Genomic DNA, 26,249 nt, shown 5'->3' on the forward strand with positions numbered 1-26,249 from the left:
AGCAGAGACGAGGGGCTGGGTCGACTCCTGCATTAGCGGCTGAGTCAGAGACACGGGTGGGGCTTTTAACCTGGCGTTTTTCTAATTTAAAAGACGGCGGGGAGCCCCGAGTCGTTTTCTCAGGCAAATACGCGAAAGCCTTATTACATTCACAGTGATCGTTTTCTGTCCATCAGGCCAGAGCTAATTAGGTTCCCCCGCTCACACCGTCTCTTCCAGCATCAATGGTATCTCATCACCACGTACAGACAGTAAAATGAGTGATTATTATAGAGAACATAGCCCGTGGGTGTTCCTATCAATGACATCCAGCGCTCGAGCATTCATGCGTGCGTTCCTGTGAACGCGTCGTCCTCGGAGACGCTCTCGGAAATAGACGTATAGGAGAATTACACTGTTATATTGTAAAGTTGAAGATCTGAGGGGCATATTCATGCCGACTTACACTCTGCTAAACGTCGCTTTAAAGGCCCCGATTGGAGTGAAAGAAGCGTCTCCATTCATTTGGAAATGTAAAAGATGGATTCACTACAATGCCTGGCAAATGTTTCAAATGTTTATATAGATCACGATTCATATGGCAAATTGGGTAAAATTCCAACCCTTCCTCTCGATGCTGTAATACGCCTCGTATAATAATCCAAATGACCCACGAGGGTGAACAATGATATGAGAGGTTACCATATGAGTGGACTGAACCCTCTCTCCAGGGGTCCGCTCATATCAGTGGTACATTTGGAAAAACACCCTCTAAAATAAATACCTCAAAGTTTTCATGCATCAAAAGGAAACTGATAAAAGACTATTACACACGATGTTAAACCCATAAAAAACATCAAAGGAAATCATCTTTTTCCCACCACATATAAAGCCTGTATCTGTAGTTAGGACACGAGATTTAAACATTTTATTTGATCAATCTGATGAATCATTAAAATTCTTTACTCATCATAGCTGCAGACCCCTCACTCTGGAGTTTAGCACGGATTAAATAATCATGTTCAATTCCAACAGCTGCTTAAATAACAAGTGACTATATACATTGATTGCTGTGTGTGTATAACGCAATTTATTTTTGTGGTAACAATTTAGATGCAACTTTTCTTTTTAAAAGCTGCCCCTCATTTTACTTGAGAAGGTGCAAACACTTGGGGAATGAAAGTAGTTGTTGTAGTGATTGTCCTCTGGTGTCGGTCAATAGTCTGGTCCCTGCAGGTTTGACTCGTCTCCCGGAACACATGACAGGAGACCCGTCGTGTGCTCTGCTGGACTCGCTCCCTTCCCCTCTCATCCCGGGGTTGTCCACACATGACACCTGCCATTGCTGGCGCCCGGAGAAGGAGTCTGACATTTCATTCTCACCTTCCCTTTCTCACCTGCACACAAACCTGTGTGTTTACGCTCGTTTGCAACGTCTGGAGCGTCCAAAAACCACCAGAACACAACTATCAGAGGCAGCTGTGAAACTAGACCAGTGTGAGACCACCGAGCAGAGGCTCGTTTTTTATTAGCTCAGTGTGAACTACTACTCATAAAACATCAATGTCCGGGGTTGAGGCCACAGGGCACAGGTGAATTTGTTGCAACTGACATTTTCCTCAAGCCGGGGTTCCTCCTCTTCCTCCTCTTCCTCCTCCTCCTCCTCTTCTTCTACTTTCAGGCTCAGTGAACTGAGGGAAAATGACATTTAATTACAGGAGAGCAGTCACGCAGTTCGGCTAATTACGATCCCGGGAGTTCAGTCATCATATCTAATTAACTTTCACTTTCATGAAAGCTTAATGCAGCACCGTAGCCAGGCGCCGCCGCATGTGCCACACTTCAGGAATATTGACAACTCTTTGGAAATTAATTTCAAAATAGTTAACACACACACACACACTCTGTCTCTCTCTCCATTCCCAACAACAACAAAAAAGAGTTGTTTTTTTACACCTTTATTTTTGCCTCTGATGTTTGTTTTATTTATGAGGCTACCCAAATATATTCATAATTGATCTCGCCCCGCATTATGCTTAAATAGAAATGAATATAATCAATCACTTGGATGGCGGTGGCAATTCATAGCCTTATTGATTGTTAAAAGCACACTGCATAGTCTGATTCACATTCATTATGACACTCTCAGAGGACAATCAATTCATTATTATGCTTGCCCTTGACCACATTGTTAGTGTGCTTACTGGGGCATAATCCTCGAATGCACGTTGGTGTTGTCATTTTTCAGAAATGCTGTGAATATGACCTGCCCTCATCCCTCATTTTTTTTTTAGTAATTTTATCCAAATCTGTATGCATGTTAATGTTTATGCATACTAAAATACCTTACGTGTTCGTTTCAAAGGCAACCACTTGTAAAATCCGCCATTTCACCACACAATGTACAGGAACACAACATGACCTCTACTGGAAGAGGCTGTTTTGTATCCATTTGTTGATGACCGGGGTCCTATGCGTCCTGCTTAATATGCCGGTGTTGTTGATGGGATGTGTGCGTCTCCCCGAGACCCGAGATCGCGGGAACCCGAGTGCTAATTGGTGGCTTGGAATCCCGTCGATGTAGCCTGAGCTCTGCAAAAGGTCATCTCTACTCATAAAATGGAGTGCTCACTTGTTTTTTTTTTTTCTTTTTTCTTTTCTATTAACAGGCCTGACAGACTTGGCCCAGAAAATCAAATGAAAAATGGTTCCAAAAGTATTGTTTGCCGTGGCCCCCCCGTTGAAGTCACAAAGGTTAGGTTTTTAGTGACTCTCCTTGTCTCTTGTTGCTCCAGTAACCGTCAGCAGCATTTTTATTTGTTATGAAATTCTAGAAAATGGCTGGTAATAACTTTTCAGGTCAGAAAGGAAGCATTTGGGGAAATAAGGTTCTTTGACAAGAGCTAGATGAGAAGATTGATACCATTCACATACATGTACGCTAAACTATAAAGCCAGGAGATGGTTAGCTTAGCTTAGCGTAAAGCTAGCCTGGCTAACAAAATCTACCTAGCAACAACTCACTAATTAACAACAAAACACAATATCACGTGTTAATTAGTCATAATGAGCAGGTTAGCTAGTTTTGAGTCTTCATGCTAAGCTAATCATTATTAACAACATCAATGATATTGACCTTGTCATCTAAATAACGACCTTTTCCTTTAAATATGAAGCTCCAGCCAGGACACCGTTCCTCCTCCTCATGCTAACCCAAGCTAGCCTCCCGGCTGTAGCATCCCATTCGATGGACCTTAAAGAAAAGAGGCCGCATGCAGCTTTAAAAGAACCTTGCCGCCCCCCCGTGCTGCGCCTGAATTATAATGATGACACAACATGCCAAGCACATAGTTATGATTTACCATTACACTTAACGGTGGCCCCTTTACTTCCAGCCCCCCCTCCTCGCACAGCGGGGACGTGACAAATGTTAGTGGCCTGCCATAATGCTGCAGACATCAGCGAACCCCACAAGGAGGATTAATGCCTCGTCTGGCTTTTATTACACTGTCCTGCCGTCCTTCGCGAGGCGGCCATTCATCCTTGTAAGATGTCCGTGTCTGCTCCCGGTGTGGGCGAGGACGTGAGCGTCCACTCGTGTATGTGTACACCCGCATTTGCATGTGACGTACGTGTGAAAGTGCCTCGCCGGGAGATCTTAAAAGTTGATCCCAGAGGGGGTTAAATCACTTGTCCGGTCGCGGGCTTTCCAGGGCCACGTCTGGCTTGTCTTATCAATCTATCGACGTGGCACCTGCGCTGCCGGTTCGCGTTCGGAGCCTGGATGCGGGGGTGGGCCCCCGCCGCAGAGGAATACTAATGCGGATGCAGATAGCTTTCAGTTTGGCCACCTCAGCAGACATTGATCCCCCTGCGGACTTCCACGGCGGTGACAGATGGACTGTCACCTCTGAATGAGAGGAGATTGGGACACGTCCCCTCACATCTCCCTCAGCGGGGCTCATTCACTGCCTCCATTCTGCTCCGTTCATCCGTCCTCCCGTCCCCTCATCCCTCCTGTTCCTCCTCTCTCTCCGCACAACTACGCACTTCGAGTAAGAAAGTCCGTTCCATCACATAAAGGTCGCAGGTTAAATCGCTGCGGCTGCCAACTGTCATTTACAGACGCCGAACCGCGAAGCCTATTTAAGATGTTGCCGGAGATCAAATACATAAAGTCACAGACGTTTTCCAACTAAGAATAACTTGACTGCGTCCGTCATTTAATAAAGAAAACAATGGCGGCGACACACCGGGTCTCTCTCTCTGTCATTGAGAAGACAGGCTGAGCGATAGAGAGGTTCAGAGTGGGAGTTAGTTGACGATGAAAGTGTTTATAATGCAGTTTCTCCCAGTTACTTATAGGAGTGTGTATGTGTGTGAATAGTTCAATAGAATCATATCATAAACCCATTAATATTTAAAGCAGCATATGTCAGTCTTTAAAACCATAAACCATTAAATTAACAAATTAACCTGTTTTGATCATCGAATTGTTGTTTTTCCAAGAAAAAGTGCAGAATATTTGATGCTTTCACCTTGTTTTATGTGAGTTTATGCTCTTCTTTTTTTAAATCTTTGTGTTTTTAATATATTTCAGATTCACACTATAGATCAGGTGAAACACAATCATCATAGTCAATAGATTGATATGATAATTAGCTGCTACCGTTACAAGTCATCTGTACTTTTGCTGAAGACATTTTTTTCCATTTGAAAAAGTAATGTAACCCATGAAGTCCATCCAAAGTAAATATAATCAACCTCCGGGGCATTTTTTCAAATCACCTGTTGAGCAGCGTCGGCTCCGACCGAAGCACCCCCTCGTCTCCAAATCCCACTTATCAGCCACCAGGCGCCCGCATCGCTTTGAGAGGAGCCACAATGTATGCAAATGACTGTGAAGGAAAGGCCAGATCTAATCTTAAGGTTTATTCTAATTAAAAGCGATTTACTTTCCCTCGCCGTTCCCTGAGAGGGAAGCTTAATGTCCTGTTCTCAAAGGAAATGGCATCCTCTAACTCAATTAGGTAGGAGACGATGCACTTGGGTAAAGTTTACTCTGGATGGAACTGCTTAACATGCAGCGTGGGAGCACGCGGGGAAACCTTTAGACTTGCACAAGGGAAGGACGGAGGGAAAAGTCAAGGTCAGGGATGGCCCGCCCCCCGGCCCACCTTGTGTTTGGACGGGAGAGTTTGACAGTTTAATGTGTTCTTGCTCACAGGCCGATGTGACCTCGAACTTCTGTTTAAACTTCACATCCATTATGAGTTCTGGTTTGCCTGCAAACCATTCAAATCTGTGCTTTACAGAAGTTCAACTTTTAACTGGTGGACTTTTAACTTATTGTGACAAAATTGTCCTCTTAAGCAAGTTTGGAGATTTAATTGAAACCATTTCTTGACAGATTGGGGGGGAAAAAAAACTTCACACTTTTTTTGCTCACTGAATACTGAAATTAGATTTATAAAAGTATTTTTCAGCCAATATTTCACTTGAAACTGAACTCCAGTCAGCCCTTCAACCATCTTTGACCATTAACTGTTATTTGAGATCCACATCAAACATAAATGCTTTACATTACAAACATGATAATTGTTTGCTAATGTCTTATTTCATAAATGTTTTTTAACATGTTGTTGTGAACAAGTAATTAGTAATATATGTTAATTATAGAAGACATTCTGAGTTGTTTTCTACGATCGGATAAATATATAGTGTTGTTTTGATGACTCTCCACTCTGAACTTTTCCCCAGCGTTCCTCTGTCTCTCACCACTTTTGATTTGCTTTCAAACAGGCAGTTACATATTTTTTTAATAATTACGTGATCCGACACCTCCGCTGCAGCTGTCCGTCTTCTCTCAAGCACCAACACGGGGCTATTTCTTTCAGCTCACGCTGTCATTAACATAAATAAATGACTGGATTACGAACAGACATGATGCTCTCGTGTTGAGGAAAATAACTTTGATATGCAGAAACTGCGTAGAGGCACCGAAGCCACGTGTCTGGTTTGAGACTTTTATGGTGTTTCTGTGTGTGAGTCAGAGAGCAGATGTCTTGGGAGCTCATGTTACACTCGCATACGCTCGGTGAGCCTTCATGTCAGCCGATGACATCAGGTGACGTTAACATGGTGGATGAGTGAGCACGCTCAGCGTGATCACGATGAAAGCTGGCATGGTGTGTGTGTGTGTGTGTGTGTGTGTGTGTGTGTGTGTGTGTGTGTGTGTGTGTGTGTGTGTGTGTGTGTGTGTGTGTGTGTGTGTGTGTGTGTGTGTGTGTGTGTGTGTGTGTGTGTGTGTGTGTGTGTGTGTGTGTGTGTGTGTGTGTGTGTGTGTGTGTGTGTACCTGCGTCTTACATTTTTATGGTACAGGTATTTTAGTGAAGCATTTGTAGCAAACTTCAACTTTCCATTTTATTGTTTAATGGCATAATAATAATATTGTTACTGTATTTTAAATTAAAAACAAATGTCTAAAACTCGATTTATCATTCTGACAACAGTTTGTAATCAGAAAATGTTGTTTTCCATAGCAGTGTTTAGTTTTGTTTAAAGTAACATTGTGAGCAATAATACCTATTATTGGACATTTTACCTGATTGGTTGGGCATCCTTTAAATAAAATATCAAAATATAACATATATGCATAATATCTGAGCACCCGTTTAAAAATACGACAAAAAAAAATTCCAAAATGACCATTGAACGTGGGTTTTGCACATTGAAATACATAACGGACACCTAAAAACCCCCAGCAGCCTCTGGTTCTGAAAAGTGAAGCCAAGGTGGAAGTAAGTTCTTTCTAATGGCCAGCAGGGGGTGAAATCTCTGGTAAAAAGAACTCGGACTGTTTTTTTTTTTTTACATTAAGTGTCCTGAAGCTGTTATGCTTAAAAGTTCATCACAGTAAATATAATCATAATGCAGTCGAATGCAAACATATGATCTAAAATGCGGTCGGAGAGAAGAAGAGCCGTATAAGACGTCCCCCTCTCCATCGTATCTATCATGCTCATTGTGAAGCCTCCTAATTGACAGGGTGAAATGTGTATTTCCTGTGCAGGCCCCTCTCGTTGACACGGGCACCATTTACCGCTGTCACTCCTCCCCTTCTCACCACCGCCACCGCCACCACTTAGTGAATAAAGGTCAGGCAATCAGGCATGTGGAAGGACAGCTAATTTGTCATCCCTCGACAAACGTGTCAGCGTCCGATCTTGTCCGCGGGGCTTGATACTGCAACAAGCCGTAAAGGTTAAGAGATTCAAAGAACGCTCCCCCCCCTTCCCTTCCCTTCCCTTCCCTCGCCTGCCCCGTCTCCATCTCAACAAGCAACATGCGACGGAGCAGAAAATTCAATTTTGGATTTGATACTGCGAGGGGTTATGTGGTTTCATGGCTGTAACTCTTCAGAGTCTTTAGGCATGTCGGCCGCCCTGCTCAGTTAAACTCCACAGCTCGTAGACGGAGGCTGTCTTGTACATGCCATTCTCCGCTAGTGCAGCATCTCATTGAACCCCCCTAATAATGAAATCCCAAATGGGTGTGCTCAGCTGAAATTAAGGTTCATCACAATTGCGGTTAGTTAAACATGACGTATCCTGCTGTGACTGTATAAATCTGTGGGGAAAAAAAGGGGCGATTATCATTCAAATCAACAAAAATCCCACCGATTTTTGAATGAAGAAATCCGAGCAGTCGTTTGAAATTTGGAACGCGAATGCAGCGGCGATGAGGTCGTCCCGAGCGATCCTCCGATCTAAGTGCGACCTTTGTGTTTATAGGCGCGTCGCCGTCATCGCTGAATGCATCCTAACAGCCTGTTTAGCGAGGCCATCCACAGACACAGGTGTGTGTCCCCTTCTGATTCCCACCAGAGTGAGTGACGGAGGGTGAGAGAGCGAGAGACTGAGGGGGGAGACATGAATGAGTGACTTTGATCAGGTGAGTTCACCAGACCTGTGTGTGTGTGTGTGTGTGTGTGTGTGTGTGTGTGTGTGTGTGTGTGTGTGTGTGTGTGTGTGTGTGTGTGTGTGTGTGTGTGTGTGTGTGTGTGTGTGTGTGTGTGTGTGTGTGTGTGTGTGTGTGTGTGTGTGTGTGTGTTCAGTGTAGGATAATAGAGAGTCAGGCTGACAGCTGCATGTCAGATACACTTAATGTACATCATGGCGTATAATGGCTTTAGCCTCACACGGCACACCTGAGAAATTAGGTTGTGTTCGCAACTTTCATGGGGGGGGGGGGGGGGTGGGGGGTGCAATGTTGCTAAGCAATCTTTGGAAGCCTCTCGAGGGACGGCGAAGACTGGCAAGATAATTGTCTCGTGACAGCCGGAGGTAGGTGAAGGCAGTAGGCGGCTTTAAGTAGCGTTGTTGCTAGCGAGGGCTGCATGTGGTGTAATCTTACTGTGGTGAAAACCAGCAGATCAGGTTCCTTTCAATGCTTTCATAACATCATGATTTCTATAACAATGCTTCCTACAAGCTGACTGATTAGCCTGCTAGCTCCAGCGCTAGCACAGCTGCATCCGGACTTCCTCTGCGATTAAACCATTGCAGCGTATCCAGAACGCTGCAGCACGCCTTATCTTCAATCTACCCAAATTCTCCCATGTGACCCCCCTCCTCCGTGACCTCCACTGGCTCCCTGTTGCAGCACGCATCCAATTCAAGACGATGACACTGGCCTTCAGGGCCATCAATGGAACAGCACCCATCTACCTTCAAACACTGGTCAAACCTCATGCCCCGAAGCGAGCACTTCGCTCCTCTACTTCAGCTGGCCGGCTGGTACCACCATCGCTGAAATCAAACAAATGTCGCTCAGCAAAGTCCAGACTCTTCTCTGTTCTGGCGCCTCAGTGGTGGAACGAACTCCCGACTAACGTCAGGACAGCTGAGTCATTTGCCATTTTCCGAAAAAGGCTCAAGACTCACCTGTTCAGACTTCACCTCGACTAGCATGACCCCCCCCCCCCCCCCCCCCAAAAAAAAAAACCCTTACCTATAGCACTCTGATCGTAGCACTGTTGCTCTTGAACTACTAGTTTACTCAGATGAGGACCTAACACTTGTTCTACTTTTAGCTCTTACCTTATCGGCAATGATTCGTTGTGGTTTCCTTGTGTCCTTCTTTTGACAAATGTACTTATTGGAAGTCGCTTTGGACAAAAGCGTCTGCTAAATGACCTAAATGTAATGTAAATGTAAATGATATGGGGTCTAAAATAGACTCCAGGTCTCTAGTTTCAAGTCTTCTTCAACCCAGCATGATGTTCCTTTAGTAAATGATGGTCCATTTAGAGTCAAATAGACCAGAAAGCAGGGAATGCTTGAGGGCGGGGCTACCATGTGATTGACAGGTCGTTACCACGGCGTTTTCCGGTCTCGTTCTCCGGAGTTGTTGAAAATTATTGTTCTTAACATAATGATATTTCATTTTTTTCCATTTAGTATCCTTGTATGATAACATTGCCTGCCGACTTAAAAAAAAAAAAATAAAAAAAAAACCTGCCCTCCAGCTGCTGCAACTTCTCCTCTGAACTGTTTACCGGTTTCTCTCTCACCTCTCAGTCTTGCTTCATCACTTCCTCAACTCCTCTTCTCACCTTCACAGCTCTCCTCTCCTCTCGGAGCTCCACTCCTTCTTTACGACTTGCCGTCTCTATTTCCTCGCTCCCCCCCTGATTCATCGCCTGGCACTTCTAAACTGCCATCAAGCCACCGAACGCCATACATCTTGTGTCGCCGTCAAACGTGCATTTAGTGCCCGAAACATGTATGTATCTGCTCACATCTATAGATAGCCGACGCACCGCCGGGGGGGGTCGTCTCAGTTGCAAAGTCACTGCTCTGAGCTAATGCGACTGCAGGCTTCTCCCCGCAAAGTCAGCGAGGCGTGGCGAGTGGAGAGAGGGAGAGAGAGAAAAGGTGAAAAGAGTGGGGGCGAGCCGAGTGGGCGAGGGAAGGTGGACGCCACGCTGGGAAGGCATCACGCTCGCACGTTAAGCCTAATCAGGCACAATCTGCTTCACCGTGATGCAACGCGCCCGCTCGTTGTGTATTTGTTTGGAATGAGAGCCGTTGCACACTCGTTGCTGCAGTTCATTATGCAGCACATTAAAGGTATCCAGCGGAGTTGATGGAACGGTGCTGGAGGAGGAGGGGGGGGTGGGGAGGGTGGTGTCGTCGATGTGGTTCCAGGAAATGTTCTTTGAGCGTGAGCACAGAAGAAGCACAAACATCAGCAGCGACCGTCTCTTATGGTTTACGTGGAGCTGGCTGGATGTCAGGTACGCTGAAGGCATCAGGTGTTCAAACAATGTCAGCAGAGCACCTGATGTCAACACATGCAAGGTCCGTCATGTGGCAGAAACATCTACAGCACAATAAAGGGACATGGCAAACGTTTTCTAATGCACGGGCTGCATGTTTGAGAGGGAAAGAAGCAAGGTGGCTACATGGGAAACGCTAATTCTGGCTAACACAATGTGTTTCAGTGCTGCGACTAATGATCATTTTCATCACTGATTAATCGGACAATTCTTTTTTCTTGGGAAATCGCTTTAAAATGAAGCCAGAAAAAAGATTAATTGTGTCAATATTTCAAATGTCAAAAATACCAGCATGTCGTACTGCATCTTGTTGCCAGCCAGCACACTTTTCTGGTGATTTTGACCCACAATCCTTTGCTCAAAGGAAGATGCATCACAGCGGTTAGGTCAGCTGCAGGTACCAGAAGTAAAAAAAAAAAAAGAGAAGGAAAGGAAACACAATTTCCCAGGTTACATCTTCAAATTGTCTTTCGTCTGCTGATTCCATTCCTGTCTATAAACTATTTGATTCATATTGATAAAACAATCAATAATATGTACTTCAGCATCGTACGATTATCTATATCTCGTGACATCTCATTGATAAGCATTGCATCATCTCCATGCTGCAACACCAGTAAACGATGACGTTGAGTTATTCAGAATACATGGAGAACCGCTTCGCACGTTGTTGTTTAGTTGAAGGCTGCTGTCCCCAAAAATAGCAACCTCCCCTCGGCGTGCCCAACCTTTCAGAAAATCGCCCTGTTGAGGAGCTGCTCAAGTAAGTAGAGTTGTTGGAGGGAGGGGGGGCTTTAGTGACTGTGAAATAGTGACTAATTTGGGGTAAAGAAGCGTGGCCTTTGAACTCTGCGTCGAATAAAAGCTGACTGTGCCTGCCTCTGCGCCCCTTAGGCTTCATTGTCAGCCTGCCAGAACGCCGTCTCTCTCCCATCACTGAATACAAAATTGGGGAATACATCATGCAAATAATCAGGCTGGAAACAAACACAAGCAGCGCTTCCCCCCAAAGGAACAGGCAGCCGTCTCTAATGAGCAGGGTAAAATTGGAATATTCATACTTCTTTCCCCTCCGCAGAAACGATTGAGCGCCTCCCTCCCTCCCTTCCTCCCTTCTCTCTCCCCCCCTTTTTCATTCACCGTGCTGTCTGTCCTTCCCTCTCATCTCTGTTCCCACTTCTTCTCCTTCTCGGCTCCCCCCGTCTCGGTGAAATGTAGCGATAAACACGAATAGGCAGCCGATGATGTTGACAAAGCCGTTCACAGATTACGCCCCTGGATCAGAGTCACGAATCTGCCAGAGAGGAGACGTTTGTTCGTGGGAGAATCCGGGAACGGATGCAAACGGGGGGGAGGGATTATTAGGAAGGAGATAGAACAGAAATTTACTTACCCTGAAATATCTCCAAATCCCACAGTACAGGATTTAGTTGTCTGCGGTGTTGTCAGAGTGTCGACAAAGGGAGGTCTAGTAAAAAAAGGGCCCAGATAAAAACGGTTCCACTTCCTGTTTGTTCGGTTGTGAAGTCAGATGATAGTGAAGAGATGTAGCAGGGAGACAATAATCAGTGACTTATTGAGAAGTGTTGCTGTGTCTGTTTACTGATGACAGATGTGTGGATGTGTGGACCTGAAATGAAGATGAATTTGAGGTTGTGCAGGAAAAAGATGAACGGCAGGATGTTCCTCAAGGCCGAGGCGGACGGATGATGTAGGAGCCGACAGCTTTTATTTCTCTCTTGACCACCTTTTGAGGATGACCTAGAATAAGAGAAAAATTATCTCTCCGAGAGGCTGGAAGGAAGTTTTCTGGTGACACAATGATTTGTAACTGAACGTTAATAGACACATCATCCTCCCCTTTACCTACAAGTTGTTTTAAAGCATTTCTATTGCTTTTGTAAACCTCGAGTTAAGAGTTATTAAGGCGGTATAATAAGCTTGAGAATTCATCTTTTCTGTCAGTGTTCTTTTATTTTCCCTTTTATTTAATGACTTATTGTTATTTCTTTTTTTATGTGCATTATGTTCTGGAAAAATGTCAATAAGGACTGAAATAAATTTGTACTTCTACGATTCCAAAAAAAACAAACAAACAAAGCTGTCATATATCAGTAGTGGATACAAAAGATGCGTGGGATCCTTCTGTATTTCTTCTATTGGTTTTTAAGAGACCATGATGCTTTGTAAAAAAAAAAAAACTTTTATTATGTGAAAACTCTACTTGGCAACAGAGATCCATAAATAAAACCTTGTGAATCCACTTCTTTTCCCCGACGCAGCCCTCTCACGTGACCAATCAGCAGCCCACTCGGGTGTTATTATTCCGGTGATTTGAACAACTAAAGTCAAAAAGTCGTTCTGGATGAGAGAAATCGACTAAATCCCTAAAAAACATGGGGTGCGAGGTGGGCGTCTGAAGGCAGGCGTTGTAATAATGTATTAAAAACGACGTGAAAGGACGGAAGGACGTTGGGGAGCTGGCTGTGATAACGAGATATGGCGAGATATGAGAGGGTGATGGTGGCAGGTCGAGTAGCCTGGAGGCTGATTGAGGCTTTTTAATCATGTTGTGGGCAAAAGGGAGGAAAAATGAGCCTTTCTGATATGAAAGAATTTTGTGTTGTTCAGAGAATTCCACTAGGGGGCGACGCTTTAAACGAGCCAAAATCCTCCTCACGCATTTACGCTGAACGTGTAAATAAATAACTGTTATCCCGACAGTAATCACACATTGGAAAGTTGATTTTGCTTGTTGACTTTGAGGGCACGAGACTAAAAATGTGTTAAAAAACAACAACCCGGCTGTACAACCGAACTCAACAACTGACAGAAATATCAAGTTTGATAATGAGGAAAAAAAAAAACTTTTTTAGATGATGCCGCTCCTCCTCTTCATTATTTTGCGGCTCTATGTGTTAATTTTCTTCGTAACCCTTTTGCTCTCGCTTGAAAAACAACGTTTCACTCCAGTGAAGATGTCGCTTGTCGGATGAAATTTTAACTAATTTCATGATGTTACTACAAATCAGTTTTGAGCATGTGTGTAATGGAAGCATTTAATGGATTTGTCACACTCCTTTTCGAGAATTTAGGTCAAAAGATTAATTTGAAAATCTGTGTCCTGTCCAAAAAAAAAACAGAATTAATTTTATAAACAGCGTTATTCGGCACGACACAAAAACATGGTGGAAAATAAAGCTTGTGATTTCTGAATTGTTATTGAAAACTTCATGTATTTAATAACGTCCATGGGGGAGAACAGTGTTGTTGACATGGCTGCCGATGAATATGAAAGATGATAAAAAAAGAAATCTCTCTCTGGGGTTCCAGATTGTGGATTTGAATTTGAAAAAGGTAATTTTCATAATTATTGCGTTGGAAAATGGATGGAATGGAGTTTTAAATATGAGAGAGTCAAGTTGGGTTTGGCGAGTCTGCTGTCATAACATATTGGTTTAAATTAAAAGACGATGCCTCACACTGTTCTGTTATAATATTTCCTCATAAAAAAAAAAAATGGCGAGCAAATAAATGATGTTTTATGAGCGCCACGGTGTCCATCAGTCAAAACTGTAATCAAATTGTCAAATGGTTTTCTCTGAGTGTTGCACTCCTTCCACGGCGACCTCTATTATGTATTCCTGGCAGAACAGAACGCACCGCTGCACACGGGCGTTTGAACTCACGTGATTGGTGGGGAAGTTGGACACAGATGGAAAAGTGTGACACGCGGACGTCCTCCCTAACTTTGATCAAACACTTCCTCCCACCATGCCTTGTTTCTGCTCTTGTATCGCTGCCTGGAGGTGACGTCTGCTCACATTTGTTTTGCATAACTGTGTAACGGCAGTGTGAGTGCCGTCTCCGTCTCCGCTAACGACGACGTGTCTCTTCGTACACAATCACTGATGTGTTAAACATGTAAAACGCCTCCTCTCCTCTTCAGCGGCTGTCTCCGCGGAGCACGTCTTCATCACGCTTCATGTGTATCATGGCTTGTATTTATTCATGTAAGTTTGATGGGGAGGAAGACTCAATTCTTAGTCATGTGCCTCGTCAAAGAAATTGTGGGTATATCTTTATAATACATATAATATAATACACTTTTTTTAGCATTTTTTTTAGCACTAGCATTAGCTAGTGACTGAGCATTAGCACCGAGGCCAAGGAGCACATCATTAACTATGATCCCTTTTCTTTTCTTTAAAGGTGAACATTCAGAATGTAAAAACATAAGCAAGGCTCCATGCATTATTCATTGCCTTCAAATATTTCCTGTAGATCAACTATTTGCATCATTTTAATTCTGCTGAGTCATGATGTACTCTTCCCTCCTCTTTTATGTCTTCTTTTTGGGGGGAAATAGCCTAAAAACTTGCATGTGGAATCTATTTATGTCATTAGTAGATGACATTCATTAATTTTCGCGTACGTGTTCCAGCAGGATTTCTGCTCGCGGTTCAAAACTTTCTGCACATTCAAAACATTTCCCACATATCCGGGTTCTCCGAGAAGTCGGGAATAAAGTCGCAATTTTAATAGAGAATAACGTGAGAATATTTCAAGGACAAAATCTGCCGTCCCTACAGCCGCTCATGAAATCCTCTTCAAAAACTGTGCATACATCACCGAGTAGGTTTTGGTTTTCGCAACGAGTGCACTGGAAACGCTGTGTCACACACGCTTAAATTTCATCAAGTCACCCTCCACCTCCCCCCCCCAGCTAGATATGGCTGTATCATCGATAGCTGTCAGTTTCACCTCATTGAGAAAATAATTACAGAGGTCAGCACCTCAGGTGACCTCGTAGCTGACTGCGGCCATGATCACATGCGTTGTGCAGGGTGTCATGTGGACGCCTCGGACCTCAGTCAGGTAAAGGATCCATGAGGGGGACTAGACCTTCGGAAATCAGGACCCACCATTTAAAATAAGAACTACAAATAATTCTGAGAGGGTATCGCTGTAAACAGGAAGCGTGCCGCGCGAGAACAGAAAGCTTTTCAGGCGTCTCGCTTCCAAATGCTCCATCGTGGCTGGAGAAGTTATTATAAATATGAGAGCAGAGCGGATATGGGGATGTTCATCGACTCGCCTGACCTCATCACACAAACATGGCCATTAGTTTTCATACTGTGTGTGTGTGATGTGTGTGTGTGTGTGTGTGTGTGTGTGTGTGTGTGTGTGTGTGTGTGTGTGTGTGTGTGTGTGTGTGTGATGGTGCAGGCAGTTGTTACTGTATATCTGCGATTTGAGAAGCAGGATTTTGTTTCAGTAGGCGGACGATAGAAGAGCTTATGCCAGTTCTCTCTCTAAGCCGTCCTGGTCGTAGTGTTGAAAGTTAAAACATCCCACGCATGATGTACTGCTGCCTGCATGCAGGCAGACAGGCAGGCGCTGTGAGACAGGCTGTTTTCAGAGGAGAATGACCGTGAGGTCAGGACGAACCGGGAAACATTTCACTGATCATTATGTAAATGTGTTCTCTTATGTGTTCTTGTCCACTTAATTAACGGTGGGATGTTTTCCTTAAACGCTGTCAGCTTTAAAGACTTTCACATTTAAACTCGTCTGCACAGACCTTTTAAACAGCTGAGGGGCAACATAGAATCAAACTACCCCGCTGATCGTGTGACCCGGAAAGCTCTGTTCTTGGAAAAAAAAAACATTTATTCTCATTATTATTATTAAGGTTTTATCCTTCAAGTGTGGGATGCAAACACACGACAGTTCCCTTTTATAAAGGGAAATTAAACTGTTTCTTATTAGTTTTTTTTCCTGCCCTCCCACACAATGGAGATAAAGATCGATAAAACAGAATAAAGGCAAGTCAAAGAAAGCGATAAAAGTAGCAAGATGATTAAAAACACTATAAGCGTAAAAAAAATCTTTATTTTGGAGTGACTATTTAATAAAAAAAGAAAAATAGACAGTATTTGACAAAAACTGTGTACGGAATCTGCAAAGAAAAAAATATCGTAAACCATTATTGTTACGTTTATCTGTGATGGTTGTGGTTATCTCAGTATCTATAGGAGCCATAGATGTATAGAAATGTAAAGATCATGTGTGCCTTAGCAACAGAGGAAGGTCTCTATCTACTCATATGTATACCAAAATAAATAATAAATCTTAATGCAAATGCGAAAACAAGTTAAAGCTGCACCTGATGGTGCATTGTGCTCCCCGTTCTAAAAAAAAAAAGACCATTCATATGTTTGATGTGAGTAAAATTGTCTTCTTGTGTTTAAAATAGCGAAAGCCTCGCATGGGAACCGTAACGGCGTACTTGGGAGCACGAGCCATATTGCTACAGCGAGTATCTCATCATCTTTAACCGAAGTGAGTTACTCTTATTAAATACTTTTTTTTTTTTTACAGTAGAGTGGTAAACACGCCATCAGGGTGGTAATATGTCACTAATTGATCAGCATAGATCCAGTTCCAGCTGATGCAGATCCTGTTAAGTAGTCCGTGCTAGTGATTAGCGCTAGATTAATTTCTTGTCCTCTGGTGGGAAGCCATTTGCACTGATTTAGAAAAGGGGGCTAGCGGTAGTTACGCACCACGGTCCTATTGGCAGCTAGCTAGATGGTCATTACTGATTTAAAGGCACCCGTGGGAGGGGGAGGGGGGGGGGGGCGAGCGGATGTGTTTCTGCATGTGTGTGTGGAGAGTGGAAAGGTTGAGGCGTTGCAACGGGTTCACGCTTGTCAGATGCAGGAGGGGGGGGGTGGGCAAAGATCAGCTGTGGGGGTCAAGCCCCGTAATGGGAGCCATTTTTCATCAGGCGCCTTTCTCGTCGGGGCCTCGGAGGTGGCGAAGTGCAGAGGATGGCATTTCAATGTGCGTAACCTCTCGTCTGGCGACGTCCCCTCTTGACAGGGAATGGCAGGTCCTTCTCATCTCTCTCAGGCCGGCTCGTATATCACTCAAAGCTCTCGCCCCGCCATCGCCAGACGGAGGCCCGAGAGAGCGCCGGGGCGACGTGGGTGGACCGCTCTTCAATCTAGCAGCTCCTCCACAATCAGCGACGCATCTATCAGCGGCCCCCTGAACGTCATGGTGAACCGTCTCCTCGGCCCGTGATTGGGATGTATTTTAGATGATGGCCACTCAGCTGCTTTGAGCATTAAAAAAAAAAAAAAAAGGCATATCAGCTCCCTTCATAGCAGATCAATCCAGCACTTAGACCGAGCCCGGCCCGGGATGAAAAGAAGAGGGGACTGCAGTGTTAAAACGAGACGGTCCGGCCACTTGGGGGCACTAGCAGCCAAAATCAATGAGAGGAAAACAGAGGGGGGTACGGTGTCTGGATGGAAAAGATAGAGCTGTATGAATATTCTGTTTCCATAACGGCAACAATGAACGGTCCCAACAGCAGGCATGGGGCTATAAACGTAAATCATGCGCCGTAAACATGTTCTTTAAAGATGCATATTTCAGTTTTGGGGCTGCTGGGAGAGCAGGAGGTGTCTGCCAGGGACACTGTGGGTTTACCTTCATGTGAGGTGGGGAGAGAAAAACACACACCTATACTGTAGACGCTTCTTCTTTGCATCTGATAAAAAAAAACAAACCTTTCTGTCTCATCGCTGCTTTCAGGCAATTAGAAGTGGGACACTAGTGAGGACGGAGGGGAGGCTGGTTTGTGATGAATGTCATCGGGCAAAGTGCAGCAGGTTAATAGAAGGCGACTTGTCATCATGAGTTCTGGGAGACGGGGGAGGGGGGCGGGGCGTGGTTGACCTGTCCCTTAAAGCTGATTGGTTGGACCAGCATCCCCCCACCTCTGAACACATCCCTTCTCCCCTCCCTGTCGTGCTAGTCGATAATAATGGGGGCGTGTGCATTCCTTCCGATAATCCGAATGCAGATTTATATATTTTTTCTCCAAAATGCACGTTTGACCTTCTCGTGCAGAATGACACACCAGAGAGAAGGACAGCTTCTCACAACGAAATCTCAGTTTGAATGATTCATTCAACAAAAATGTCAGATGTCGTCTGATTCCAGGCTTTCAGATGTGACTTCATGTTTTTTCTCTCCATTTAGTATAACTTTTAATTGAATATCTTAAGGTCTTGGACTGTTAATTGAGAGAAACAAAGATAAATAAATGAGACATCACCTTGGATCAGGGACGTGCTAATCTCAATATTTTTGCAGACTGAACATAATCATTAGTTACAGCTCTGATCCACAACAATCCATGTCACTCTCGTCTCGTTTCTCAGAGCAGCGCGTCTTTTATTTTGCAGGTAAATATTTGACAATGATCTTTTTTATAAAATCACTCATCAGTCATATAATTATTTCTCTACTAATTCCTACTATGGCTAATGTGTTTCCACTGCACTCGGTGTGTGTTGCAGTCGTCCTGGTGATCATTCTGAAGCCGGTTTCCTCTTTATAAATATTCATTCTCCTCATCTTTCTTTGCCAAAGCCGGAGGCGTCCAGCACAGGTGTTTAGCGAACAACACAGGAGGACGACCGGCTAACTGCAGCAGAAACAGGAAGTCGCCCGTAATGACTGCTGTCCCCAGTGCACCCTGGGTAATAATCAGCACTCGTTTGTCATAATAGCAGGTAAATACTCAAGTAGAGCTCGCGGCAGGACGCCGGCGGCAGCAGCGGCCCACCGTCATTTTTCACTTCTTTATATGAAGTGAACAGGGGCACGCCGGTCCTCGCCGGTGGCTTGTTAGTGTTTACGGAGAAATGAAAAGGGCAAGTCATGGCAGCGTAGCAAAAAGCCGGATTCAAACTCGGGTCGAGGTAGCGTGCGGTCGTACTCAACCATCAGGGGGTCCGCGTTTAATATTCATAAGCTAGTTGATATTGTTTGCAACCTTCTTTTTGCTGATTGCTTGTCGAGGGGAAGAAAAAAAAAAAGCTTGATTTAGTGCATCCTAATTTAATAACCCAGGAATGTTGTGTCGTGTAAAAAACAAAAAGAGGAGGGATGTTGCTCTGCCTCTCGCTGGCTGGTTATGAGATGTACAGAGCCGAAGCCCCGAGGCAAAGTTTCTCTGTTGTGCTCGCCATCTCAGTGAAGAAACTCCGAGATAAGACAAATGGTTGGAATGACCTTTGAAAAGATCACCATCTCTCAGTTCGCCCGGGAGACGGCCGAGCGAGTCGGGAGAGAGGGAGAAGAAAGCGAGGGGGGCTATTTCTATGTAGGGATAAAAGTGGATTCCCAAACGGTGTGAATGTGTGCCCTATTCGTCTCCTCCCTCCATGCTTTCTGCTCCATTTACACAAGGCGAGTTTATTTGTCTCTATCTAGGACTCGAGTGAAGCGGCGGGAAGCAGGAAGTCCAGTGTTTGCTCCTCATTAACAGACAGCTCTTATAGTTAGTATTCTTTGTATGATTTAAGTGGCGTGGTATGAGGGTCTCCACTCTCTGCTCCGCCGGCCTTTCATGGTGCTCGTTACGGTTCGGTCCTGGGAGAGTCCGTGCAGCCAGCTAGCTCTCATTTGTTCGCCCGCTCCCACAAGCCATCCGTCTGCGTTTGAAAGTCAGGGATTGCTCTACGGACGCGAGTGAAGGCATCCTGGAACAAAAGGGGGGGGATGTAAGTGTAGGCCACGTTTTTATCCTTCCTTTCATCTTCAAATCATATCAAGTCATGTCTCTTACATGCTCTGTTTTAGGCCCCTCCACTTTTCTAGTTCTTTCTGTCCAGCAACTAAAAGAGAAGAAGTTTGGATGAATATGTTAATATGCTCATTTGAGCTGCCATCAGTTGTTAGACGGGGCTCTCAGCTATGAGCTTAATAAGCAGCAGCCTTGATTTTTTTTTTTTTTAGGTTTCTCCTCTCAGGCGACACACAGTCCACCCTCAAGTACCTCTGAGTACTTATTGTATTTAACCTTTGAGTGGATTACACATATATGTGTGTTTATTCGCAGATATAATCTCTTTAAAGATAATTGAGACAGATCAAAGATTGGTCAAGAAAATACCTAACATGCTAATACAGCCTTACCTGTAAGAATCAGTCAAATCCCTGACATTATTTCATATAAATAAACAAACTAACGTCCTCGCTTTGGTGTGTGAATGAAACGTGTATTCCGTTTGTATCAGTCGCCTAAAAACTGTGACTTCAGTGTAGAAATGGTTCTACTCACTGCTGGGTGAGTGCATTAGCTAAATGCTTATTTGTGTTAAATGTGGTGCCACGACGGGTGTTTCCTGGCTGGCAAAATTAAAATGTAGAACGACTTGTGCCTTCACGTGATGTAACCTATTAAGTGTGTGTGTGTGTGTGTGTGTGTGTGTGTGTGTGTGTGTGTGTGTGTGTGTGTGTGTGTGTGTGTGTGTGTGTGTGTGTGTGTGTGTGTGTGTGTGTGTGGGGAATACTAGGAGATGAAGTCCGGATAGCAGCATCACTTGTGTCCCAATTAGCAATGCAGGGCTTTGAATGGGTGTTTAACCTTAGCAGAGCTTAATCATGTAATTAAGGAGAATGGGGGGGGGGGGGGGGGGGGGGGGACTGCCTGTCTTATGCTCCTGCTACAAATATTCCCTCCAAAACACTGTCTAGACTCCATGTTTTCCGAGGCAAAGACATCATTAGTGACCTTTCAGACGGGGAGACGGCTGGCCTACCGAAGACATACGTCTCTGATTTCGCCGGACCCCGGTTCTAAATGAACGGCTTATTGTTATGCGGCCCGTGTGCGGATTTGTTTACGGGGCCGCGTGCCGGATCCGCGGCGCTATGAACACCTCCATAGTGTGTGTAATCCGCTGTCACGATCGACCATCCGGAGTGTCTGCTGATGGTCGATTACCCACCGCTGGCATTTAAGCGGCGGTTTTGCGAAAGGGGGCCGCGGCCTCTCTCTCTCTCTCCACCCTCGGACGTGCCACACATCAAGCTGGCTGAGTGGTTGTTGACAACGGCCCTGGCATTAATTGCTCATCAAATTATCGGCGTTATGATGAGATGCGGGAGATTGAAAGGGACATATGGATTCGGACAGTGGGGCCGTCAAAAAGCCCCCCGGCAAATTGTGTGTTTGTTGTTTTTTTTTAGCATTAGCCATACAAGCTGAGGCCTATTTAGCCGTAATCAGCAGAAGCACTGTGAAAGATAAAGATCAGCTGTGGGCATTATTCTCCCCGTCAGCCTTCAACAGTGACAGGCTTATTATACAGCGCAGGAATTTATGAGATGATCATCTTTGATGGCCTGGATGTCCGTCGCTCGCTATAATGTTTTCTATAGTAATGACGCTTCCCCTCTGCCTTTCGACCACAAAACCGCCATCTGCCTCGTGACTCCATCTCTCAGCTGGGAAGTGATTGTTGACAGCTCCATTAAAGGGTGGAAAAATATTTTCTTCCTCCCTTCCATCTACTCGGAAGCTTCATAGTGACTCTTCAGCCGAGCTTATTTATGTTGTCTTCTCGGTGCGCGGGGATGCATCGGGGTTTGAACCCGCTTTAATGGGGCATGGGGGGTGATTTGGAAACGACCTTGATGCAACATGGTACGGTGGGGGAATCAAACGCCGTGGCCTGGAACGGTGCACACTCACCGTCGGTCATGACGGCTGCCTTATAACCGAGCCACGGAGCCTCATATTTCATCAGAGGTGTGAGACCTTCTCATCTGTCTGAGGGATAACGGCTGCCATGTTGTACTGTTCTTTTTGCAGTGCGTCCTGCACTGTTGGCGTTAGCCTGCCTGGTCTGTAGCCGGGGCTTAAGGGTGCATATTCACAATACTGATCACTTACCTGTGAAGGGAGAAGGGATGCCTCTGGAAGACGGGGATTAAACCTGCCAGGGTGGCCAAGGGCAGACATTAGCTGTGGGCTACTATTTTAGAATAGTTTCCTGCTACTCAATTTCAATTAACACAAAAACTGTTTAAAATATGGACTAATAATACTATGAAGTGAACAAATAAAGGGATCAAAGCAATATTTGAACACAGAACCTTCAAGAAAGAGCATCAGGTTTGGATAGCATTTCAGGAAGCGATTTAAATTTCAATCGTCTCCGTATTTGATGCCTTTTGATTGGATTTGTTGTGTTGCAGTACATATTATTTCTCTCTATAGCAATACTAAACCTAATATTATATAATATGAAATCCCTTTTTAATAATATTTGCACACTGTCCGCCCTCATGTTGTTTTATTGCTGACACCCTGGATATATTACACTAAAGTTTTGCAAAAGGCAAAAACAAAGCAGCATTATGCTTTAAACAAGCACTCCTACCAATGCAGCAACAGTGTGTGTTTTATTCTTTTTGACAGGACTCCATATTCATCACAAAGTCAAATTGTTAAGATTTTAGCATCACTTCAGATATGGCAAAACAAAACAAAAAAAGACCTTTTCCCTCATCATGCACCTTTCAGACTTGATTTATTGCCGACTCAAACAAAAGACAAAATATGAAATGCGACCTCTGAGGTTTGGCTCTTTTGACGCCTGTTTTTCAATACGAGGATAGCAGCGGTAATTGCTTTTGAGGGCTCCCCGATCCGTTTACACTGCACTCCGGAACCACCATTTGTATTTGATACATGTCCTCTCTTCATCTCCTTTATGTCTGAGCAGTCTGTGATGGTATTTACTTGAGGTGGATGTTGCTTTTGCATTCGGGACCCCCGGGGATGTGGTCCGATCCAACAGACGGCATTGCTCTTTCTCGTACAAATACAATAGACACATATTTTTTTAAAGATTTATAAAACAATGTTTCAGTCCATGAAATTAACTTCCCAAACATATTTCACTTTGAAAGAATTATATATATATATGTAAAATAACAACAATCAATCAATATGGCAGCCTCTTTTCTCGCAGTGTACACCTTCACAATCATACCAAACACTAAACCACACAAACGTGGCGAGAACCAGACACTATAAACACTTGATTTGCAATCCAATATCCTTTTCTGTTTTCCTCCACTTTGGGTGTTGAATATGGAGGTGTGCATTCCAATTATCCTTTGTTGGAACATGAATGCCAAAGAGCGAAAACAACATCCTAAAAAAAGAAAGTGGCGAGAGTAAAAATGAAAAAAAAATAATAGAAAAGAGTCTCCTGGCTGCAGGGGATTCATTTCCACCATATCTATGGGAAGAATTGGAGAGGGACCAATCAAACGAGCCTGCTGTCTTCTTTCTGGTGGGTGTAAACCGGCCGAGAGGACTCTGAGATTTAGCAAACATCTCTTTTTCTCATTTGTAACTGGACTGGTTTTTTCCATGCATTTATCAAAGCAGCCACCGACATTATTCCTGAGCTGTGTTTTTCTCATTCTTCCATGCTTTCTCCTGTCTCCGTCTCTCGGGAGGATTTAAAAATCGATGCCGAGTCCACGCTGGTGGTCCTCATGTAAAACCTCTCTTTCCTCTGTGTTTTTGGAAAGAGGGAACCTCTCGCGGAGATCAGGTCTTTTTGCGGTTTGAAACGTGTGCTTGATGTTGCACAGGGCAGACGCCGAGGCCTTCTATAGTTTTGTACTTCTTTACAGTACGATACATATTGCGATGCACCCTTTATCTCCTTCTTTAATACTGATTCATCCTCGCGGAGCACAAGGACGACACCCTCCTCGGGCTGAGAATCATTCTTGCCAGGCAACTCTAATCACCAGCTAATTAATAGTTGATGCGCGGGCTTACAAAAACATGACTGCTATTAACCTGTACATGCTATTGATTTAGCTTCGCTTTAGGTGCTTTGGTGGATTCTTCAGGGAAAGTGAGCATTGGGGGAGGGCACTCGGAGGTTCTGCTTTTCTGAGAAATCAAAGTTAAGAGTGTTTACTCGGCGCCCGAAAAGAGCTGAGTATTAATTGATAAACCAGTCCAACTTTGAGGGAACAAAGGGGTCCAGTTCTCAGCTGTGTTTTACCATTTTCAAAACAGGAAGCTTTTGAATAAACCATTTGAAGACATAATCATATCAGAGACCAAGCTGACAAGCTTACTGACTTGAAGCAGTTAGAAAGTCCATTAGCTCCGAGAGAACCAACCAACCAATCTGTGTTTTGGTGTCTGATCCACTCATGTGAGTGTTTTATTGTTGTATTCTGTATTCAGTATGTAATAATAAATACCAGGAGGGAGTATATGTAGAAGTACAATAGAAATAATGTGAGTACCTTCCTGCCTGACGAGCATGTTAGCGGTTGTCTTTCCACCAACAGCCTTCGAGACCCAAATATCTGGTTCCACATAAATACATTAGTTGTGCCATTTTCTTCGTGACCAAGCCGGTGATGAGAAATGTTGAACAGACTTGCAGGTGTGGTAACCGGGGGGGAGTCCTCGGCAGACTTTATTTTCATTGTCACTTCGGTGTGTTGGGTAAAGTTGTGGAGGGGAAACATCACCAGAAACTCGCCACTCGTTATCATGCTAAAGTGGTCAATGTTCCACAAACTCCTCTGTTTCCGTGTGTGTGTGTGTGTGTGTGTGTGTGTGTGTGTGTGTGTGTGTGTGTGTGTGTGTGTGTGTGTGTGTGTGTGTGTGTGTGTGTGTGTGTGTGTGTGTGTGTGTGTGTGTGTGTGTGTGTGTGTGTGTGTGTGTGTGTGTGTGTGTGTGTGTGTGTGTTCAGCCGACAGTGTACTATCACATAAGACAACGAAACAAAGCAAATACTTGTATACTCTTGTTGAATCAATGTCATGCTACTTTTATTTAACACATTGATGAAATTCAGTTTGATATTGGAGGTCAAGACTAAAAGAGATTTTTGATTTGCTTTTAAATTACTTGATATTACATATCACAGCCCAACAATACTAAAACATCCATTTTCTACCGCTTATCCTGTATTTTAGGGTCAATACTAAAACATGTTTTTTATTTTAATAACTGTGCTGCACTGGGTCTGTTTGATTGGTAGTCTGGCTGACAGCTTTGTTTTATATGCTTAATTGTTTCTAATTTTGAATTTTTTTTGTATTGTTTTTGTATCCTTATCATACGTATATACAACAGTTTCTAAGGACTGTTGTTAATTTTCTGAGGGGTGCAGCTGCTGTTTATATAAAACAATCATTTTATCAGATAAGTGTTTTAGCTTTTTGACAACCCAATCTACAGCTTTTCATCACACGGCGCTATTTGTTGCTGCTTTTATTCAGCTCCCTTCATCTGCTCCGTAATATTAATAAATGAGATTTCATTGGAAGACACATTTGCGGCTAAAGTGCCAAAAAAGAAAAAAAAAAAGGAAAAAGACTCAAAATAAAACCATCTCCTCGAGTGCCGCGTGTTTTACAGCTCACCGAGAGGCCGCCGAATTAAGCGTGATGCAAACACGGCAAATTGAATCAATTTGACTCGTCTAAGTAGATGTGATGCGTGAAGCCTGAATGCTCAAATGAATAAGGGAGTTTAATGATGTTGTTTTTGTTTGTGCATTTCTTTCCCTCTGCTCGATGAAGGTTCCAGAAGATCAGGCGTTAAGGAGGAACAGAGATATCAGATAACAAGGCGGCGTGGAGAGCGCGGCACGCGGCGGTGGCGACGTCCAGCCACCGGGAAGGAAGTGACAGGCCGCGGCGGAGCTCGGGGACGTTCTCCAGAGGTGAGGGGAGCATATTAAAGTGATAAGTGGCCATGCGGAAAATGGCGAGGACACACACACATGACACAATCCGGATGTGTGTGCACAAGTTAAGGCTCATTTGCATACCACAGTTTTAAGGAAGGGGAGCTCATTTGTAAAATTAAGTATTCTAATATTTTGGATTTTGAGAAAATGTGCTGCAGCATTCATAGTTTTTACATGTTTGTGGTCGTTTTCCATTGTTTTCCAGGTATTTACAACGGTTTTTAATAACATCCTACACACCAGATCGTTTTCAAAAAGTTTTCATGAACCTGCATAAATATGCCCTCATAATGCTAAACCTATAGGCGGC

General features: G+C 44.1%; 1 long non-coding RNA gene across 1 annotated transcript in view; it reads left to right on the forward strand.

Annotated features, from left to right (window-relative positions):
* Nucleotides 1–25,890, forward strand: part of LOC311032102 — a 71,087-nt gene extending 45,197 nt beyond the window's left edge. The window contains exon 4 of the long non-coding RNA XR_014599151.1: nucleotides 25,770–25,890. This is a non-coding gene — a long non-coding RNA (uncharacterized lncRNA). The remainder of the gene's footprint in view (nucleotides 1–25,769) is intronic.
* Nucleotides 25,891–26,249: the final 359 nt, after the last annotated feature.

The sequence above is a fragment of the Eutrigla gurnardus genome (assembly GCF_963514095.1).
Source record: "Eutrigla gurnardus genome assembly, chromosome: 21".
Taxonomy (NCBI): Eukaryota; Metazoa; Chordata; class Actinopteri; order Perciformes; family Triglidae; genus Eutrigla; species Eutrigla gurnardus.